The following is a 6,921-nucleotide window of genomic DNA, read 5'->3' as shown; positions in this document are numbered from 1 at the left end:
GTCTTGGCTCACCTACAAACTGATCATGTGACACTGGGTAACTCATTTACCAACCCCCACCCCCCCCTTCATGTTCTGTTTTGTTTTAATCTGTAAAATGGGTTTGATAATGGTCTCTATCAGAGTTGTCTGCATGAGAAGTATATGAAATGTTCCGTGTAAAATACTCATTATGTTATCAAATAATTACCAATGGATTAACACCATTAATAAATGGTGACTATTATTACCATCGATGACAGCCGAGCTGCATTTCTCAGAATTCAGTTCTCTTTCTGAAATGAGGATGTTGGGCTAACCTTCACAGTACTCTTTCATCCTTGCCTCCGGCAAATGTATGCTTGAGTAGGGATTGATGAGGTGAATCAAAGCACTCCCCACCTCTCGCTTGCCTAAGGCTTCTCCAACTTGCTGCAAATTTGAAAACTGGGGGTCCGCCCCCGGTTCCCGGCTCTGTGAATCCGTGCATTCCACTCTGTTTCTTCCTGGCCTCTGCTTAATCACTGCGTCATCGCAGTGGGACTAACCTCTCATGGAAAAGAGCACCAGGAAAACTTCCTATTTCCATCATTTCCTGCGACTCGGTCACGGACTCTCCTTGCCTGGCACAGGAAGCCCCTTGCCCTTCGAATCGGACGACCCTCCACAGTCATGCTGCAACATGGGAAGTACGAGTTCAGGTCATTTCTAAATACCGCCCTTACTATTCGCCAAATAGCACTTACGCCAGCGCTGCCCATCACGCAGGCGCAACGCTCAAAACAACAGGAGCAGTAATTGCTCCCTGGTGGCGGCTGGCAGGAGCCTGCAGCGCGCTTGCGACACATACATCCCCGTGGAAGATGACTAAGCAACTGTTTTTCTTCTTCCTGCAAAACGTTGTAAGTATCTCAGCCTAGAAAGCAAGACTGATTTCACCAAGCAAGGAACAAGCAGGCCTCCGGGGATGAATGAAACACGGGATCCTTTTCTAGGTTTCCTCCTCTCTTGTCTAAAGTATAAACCGTCGTGGGGCGGGTCAAGAATTGCTGGAATGTACTCCCAATGGGCATTTTCCCGTGTGTTTCTACATTTTCATTCTGTCAAGTACCGAAGTAGGGCAAAGTCCTGAATGAGGACAGTTGTTTGGTTTTCGTTTGTTTACTTGTTTGTTTGTTTTCGGACAGCTATGTGTTTAGAAGCCCTAATTCCATTCCAGCTCCTGATATGGAAGATGTCCCTAAATATGTATATTTGATTTTCCCTGAATGTTCATCGTAGAGCACAAACGCTATCTTGAAACAACTCCTTCTAGCCGTAGACCTGTCTTCTTCCCCAAACTTCAGGTTTCAGGAATGCTCTCCCACCACTGGTCACCCACCATCGTTTCTTGCTAAGATGCACAAATACATTCCAGGACATTTCCTACTCCCTTAGGAAAATGTTCCGTTTTCTTTAAATGATGAAGTGCTCTGATTTCATTAACTTTTCACCAACATATATCATCCATTCTATTTCATTCATTCTCGTGTAGACAGTTCTTGAATTTCCACATCTTTAAATAACGAATGAAGTCTGCAGATCCGTATGGATATTTATGTAGCGATAACTCCCCAAATTGCCAATCTGGCCTAGACTTCTCTCCAGAATAATAAGTACTTTCAACTATCAGCTCATGAAATATCTCTACCCAAATATACCCCCCCCCACCAGTGAAATATTCTACCTGTTAGAAAGCATTCTATTAAATAGATTTTTGTTATAGAAATTTTGATGATGCATGTGGAATAATATATACAATGTGTGTATGTATATAATGTGTGCGTGTGTGTATTGAATAAAAGGGGCAGTAAATATACTACCCAACCTCAGAACTAGAACATAACCAACACCATTAAAGCTATTTGAGTATTCTTCCTAAACTTCATCCCCTTTCTATATACATATATAGATATCAATATATATCAATATATATATTGATTCTTGATAGTTACATGAGTGGTAAATATAATTCTCCCCATTGTGGCTTATCTTTTCACCTTTTTAATGATGGCTATGATGTCAAATATAGGAAGCTTCAATACATTTAGTGCTTGGTACGCCTTATTTAAAAATCCTTCCCTTTCTATGGTCTTAAGGATATGCTCTTATGTTTCATTTATTTTTTACATTTTTAATGTTTATTTATTTATTTGAGAGAGAGACAGAGCATGAGCAGGGGAGAACAGAGAGAGAGAGAGAGACACATACAGAATCCAAAGCAGGCTCCAGGCTCTGAGCTGTCAGCACAGAGCCCGACGCGGGGCTCGAACCCACGGACCGTGAGATCACGAGTCCTGAGCCAAAGTCGGACGCTCAACCGACTGAGCCACCCAGGTGCTCCTCCTATATTTTCTTTGAAAGCTTTAAGAGTTATTTGTTCTTTTTGACTGTAAGTCTTTAATCTACCTAGAGTTGCTTTTTGGGCATGGCATAGTGTAGGGATCCATTTTAATTTTCTTTCACAGAAATAACCGGTTATCACAGCACCTGATAAATAGTCAAATATCTAACTGATCTTCCGTGCCAGTTATAAATTGGTTCCCTATGAGTGGGTTTTCATGGTTTCCTTATTATATTCCACTATCATTTTGATCATCTCCAATGAATTCTTCATTGTCTTAGTTTCTAAGGCCCAATAAGTCTTGGTGTTTGGTGGAGCAGGTTCTTCATGGTCTTGAGAAGAGTATGTATATTTGTAACCATGATGATTGTGGATCCTCCATTTAAATAGTTTCTCTTTAATGATTGTCATATAGTTAAAAAAAATTCTCCGTACTCATTAGAGTTTGCATTAGGACTCACTCTTGGTGTACATTCTGTGAGTTTGCAAAAATGTATATACTATCATGAGGATGTCATCCATCACTATAGTATCATACAGACTTTCACTGCCCTCAAAAATCCTCTTCCCTCCACCTCTGCGTCCTTCCCTGCCCCCACCCCCACCCCCCGCAAACTCTAGCAACCACGGACCTTTCCACTCTGTCCATGGTTTTCTTTTCCTTTTCCAGAATGTCACTTAGGTAGAATCATAGGGAAGCTTTTTCAGATTGGCTTTTCACTTAGTATTACACATTAAAAGTTCCACTATGTCTTTTAATAGCCTGATACCTCCTCTTTTTTTCAGTGCTGAGTAGTACTCCATTGCCTGGCGTTTCCCTTTGTTTGAATGGCATTTTTTGCTGTTCCTCATATTTGAAAATGCAACTGACTTTTGAATATATATTTTTAAATCTCACCAAGCTTTATATCTTCTTTTCCAATTATGTTTTATTTCTTTTTTGTACCTTAGCACATTAGAGTGTGTCGTACAATGCTCAATTACGTTTTACTTGACCAGTCTCTGATTTTAAAGGGATTTTTATAAAATTCCAGTTATGAATAATGTGTGCTCTATTTTTATAGATTTCCTTACCTGATAAAGCTTCCTTCTTTTCCTAGTTTGCCAAGTGTATGTTTTTTAACCATTATTGTGATTGAGTTTCATTAACCATTTTTTATAAACTGAGAAAATGGTTTCTCTCCATTTGTTAGTGATGATTGAACAGTTAATTTTATTTCCCTTTACACTTGATCTTAGCCAAAAGGCCGAGAAGCGATTTTATTTCCCTTTACTACTAATAAATCTATCTTGATTATGGTGTATCATTTCTTAGGAATAAATTTGTCCTAATATTTTATATTTCACTATTTTCTTGAGTAAAGTTGACTTGCATTTTTTTTTTTCTTTAAAAAAAGTTTTTTTAATGTTTACTTATGACACAGAGAGAGAGACAGAGCATGAGCAGGGGAGGGGCAGAGAGAGAGAGAGGGAGACAGAGAATCCGAAGCAGGCTTCAAGCTCGGAGCTGTCAGCAGAGAGCCCGACGCAGGGCTCGAACTCGCAGACCGCCAGACCATGACCTGAGCCGAAGTCGGAGGCTCAACTGACTGAGCCACCCAGGCGCCCCTGACTTGCATTTTTTCTTTCTCATACTACGCTTGTCTGAGTTTTAGTATTAAATTGGTCTGTAAGAGTGAGTTGAGGAATGTTTCCTCATATTCTCTTGGAAGAGTCTATGCAGTAGAATGAGGCTAAAAAGCCTTCTGAGCCTCCCGCTTCCTTTCCATTTCCAAGTGTTGTGAAACCAACATACAGTATGACATCTCACCATGTGCTGGTTTCTTCCACTTTTCTGTGCCTTGTGCTTGGTGTTCTATCTTCCTCCACTTACCCTCTGTACCAATTAGGAGTTAAAAACACCAATGGCGGGGCGCTTGGGTGGCTCAGTCGGTTAAGCGTCCGACTTTGACTCAGGTCACGATCTCGCCGTCCGTGAGTTCGAGCCCCGCGTAGGGCTCTGGGCTGACTGCTCAGACCCCGGAGCCTGTTTCAGATTCTGTGTCTCCCTCTCTCTCTGACCCTCCCCCATTCATGCTCTGTCTCTCTCTGTCTCAAAAATAAACGTTAAAAAAAATAAAAACACCAATGGCTTTTAACTCTACTATAAAACTTTTACCAGATATAAATTAAATTAGAAATTTAAATATTTACTTAGTATCAAAATGCCCCTCCTGAATACAAGGACCTGGGACTACTTTAATTTTGACCTCCTTTCCCAACTGACTTGCCAATGTTGCCCAATATTTTCTCTCTTAACTGACCCAAATGGGACATTTGCTTACTAGTCTTGTGTCATCTTTAGGAACAAAGGCTCATTAAATTTGATTTAGTCTTTTTAAGTCTTTTTAAGTCAATAAATTTTACTTTAAGGAATTTCACATGTGATTCCTCCTACTACCAATCGCCTTAGTTCCTCCAAAGTCTGTCATAATCTTCGAGGTAGCCCTTTTTATTATTTATTATTTTTTTAGAGAGAGGGACAGGGAGTGAGCACGAGCAGAGGGGGCACCGAGAAAGAGGAAGAGGGCCCCAAGCAGGCTCCACACTCAGCGCAGACCCTGACCCAGGGCTCAATCTCATGATCCTGAGATCATGACCTGAGCCGAAACCAAGAGTCAGATGCTTAACCAACTGTGCCACCCAGGCGCCCCAAGGTAGCCCTTTTTAAAAACAACTTTGGCTCAACCCACAGCTGTCATGGTCAGCCAGTCCATAATTCTTTCAGTTGGACTTCTTTGATCTCCACTTGAATATGGACATATGTCACAAAGTCCCCACCAGTAATCTTTGGAATCCAATTTCTTCAAGCAATTGGATGTAGGGCCCTAGAAGTTAAATTCTAGAAAGCTCATTGACTTTTATTTTTTCAAGTGATGTAAAGGATATTATTCCTTAATTGTTTCTAATATTGAAAAGTCTTGTTCCATCCACTTTGAACTCATGAGCCTACAAGAAATGGTACGGGTCTCACCGTCACCCCTGCAATACACTTGTGATGGGAGCGTAACCTGTGCCTCAATGTAGCCGCACGAACAATCTGTGGACACCACAAACAACAATGCCCGTTCTCATCTAGGATGAGGCTTGGAGGGAATAAAGTCTTGACTAGATTCACCAAGTCGAGTGGTAAGGCTTAAAATTAAGGTTAACCGATTATATGAATTAACAGTGTTTGCAAATCCCACAGAGACTGTGGGGCTTTATGGAAAGAGAATGAAGAGGTACATTTCCCTACATTCGAGGGCACATTGATCCCTTTCCATAATGCAGATCTTCATCATCTTCGTTTTTAGATTTCTGTAAAAACCACCCGGTGTTCTACCTCTAATCCAACCTCCATGCTGCAGCCTAAGTGATTTTTTGCCAAGTGCTTTCTATTTCAAACTGCTGACCCCTAACAAAGGCCCAAACCCTTAGCATGGTTTACAGTCAGGCCCCTTGCTTTTTCGAGTCTCCCAAACTACAAACTTCATTCAAACTCCGTCCAGTTACAGGACGCTACTGTTGTCCTAGTCTGTCACACTGGGCCTCCATGAGGGATGTGATTTCTTACTCATCCCAAGACTTTTTAGGTCGCTAAGAAGGCTTTCTGGACTCCCTCAGGCAGAAAGGTACTCCCCTTCTCTCCTAAATAGTTTTTTGAAATTTTATTTATTTTGAGAGAGAGAGAGAGAGACAGAGAAGGAGCACGAGTGGGGGAAGGGCAGAGAGGAGAGAGAAAATCTCAAGCAGGCGCAGAGCCTGACACTGGGCTCAAACTCACGAACTGTGAGATCTTGGTCTGAGCCGAAATCAAGAGTCAATGCCTAAGCCACTGAGCCACCCCGGCGCCCCTCTCCTATGTATTTTCAAAGCACTTGGTAGTACAAGTACCCTCGTATTGGTATTAAATGCGTGGTTCAAATTTACCATTTACTCACTGTTGGACTTACATCTTGACTTATTTGCCTGGTTAATTAAGTTGCTAGTACTTCCTTCAGAGGGTTATGAGATGCATAAAACCAGACCCCAGTCATTACTACAAGTGCTCCAAAAATGTTCTCTCCATTTTTATATAAACCTTGAAGTGCCTGATATGCACAAGAGGCCAGGAATGCATCTGAAAGATGAACAGAACATAGCTCCTTTGCTGTGAGAATAGGGGCTCGTTGGATGCTAAAACTAAACCTGGCAGCAGGAAGCACTACAGAGCGATTACTCATTCAGTAAATTTTTTTGGGTGGTCAACATATAAAAAAAATATAATCTCTAAAAATTTTTATAAGTGTAAACTTAGGACAAATGACAACTTCCAGCAACTGGCATCGGAGTAACTACGCAGTTACATTCTTTGTCTGCAGATAATTTAAGGCATCAATAGCTTGTTTCTAGTGTTGGTTATAATAGAACTTTCACGTAAGATATCATTTAAAGGACTGAGCAATCAGTAGTCTATGTAGAGTTTCAGCTGAATTTGGATAAAATTACGCTCTATGTATTAGTGTATATGAACAATTAAAAAGCCTGTCAAAGCACTT

General features: G+C 41.1%; 1 non-coding gene across 1 annotated transcript; it reads right to left on the bottom strand.

The window, feature by feature from the left end:
- Nucleotides 1-5,357: 5,357 nt before the first annotated feature.
- On the bottom strand, nucleotides 5,358-5,489 carry LOC131489978 (small nucleolar RNA SNORA1). Its single transcript, XR_009250870.1, has one exon. It is a non-coding gene; the product is annotated as a small nucleolar RNA SNORA1 (small nucleolar RNA).
- Between the last annotated feature and the right edge of the window lie 1,432 nt (nucleotides 5,490-6,921).

The sequence above is a fragment of the Neofelis nebulosa genome, chromosome 1 (assembly GCF_028018385.1).
Source record: "Neofelis nebulosa isolate mNeoNeb1 chromosome 1, mNeoNeb1.pri, whole genome shotgun sequence".
NCBI lineage: Eukaryota > Metazoa > Chordata > Mammalia > Carnivora > Felidae > Neofelis > Neofelis nebulosa.
The sequence above is the reverse complement of the archived record's forward strand: the minus strand, read 5'-3'. Positions and strand labels throughout refer to the sequence as shown.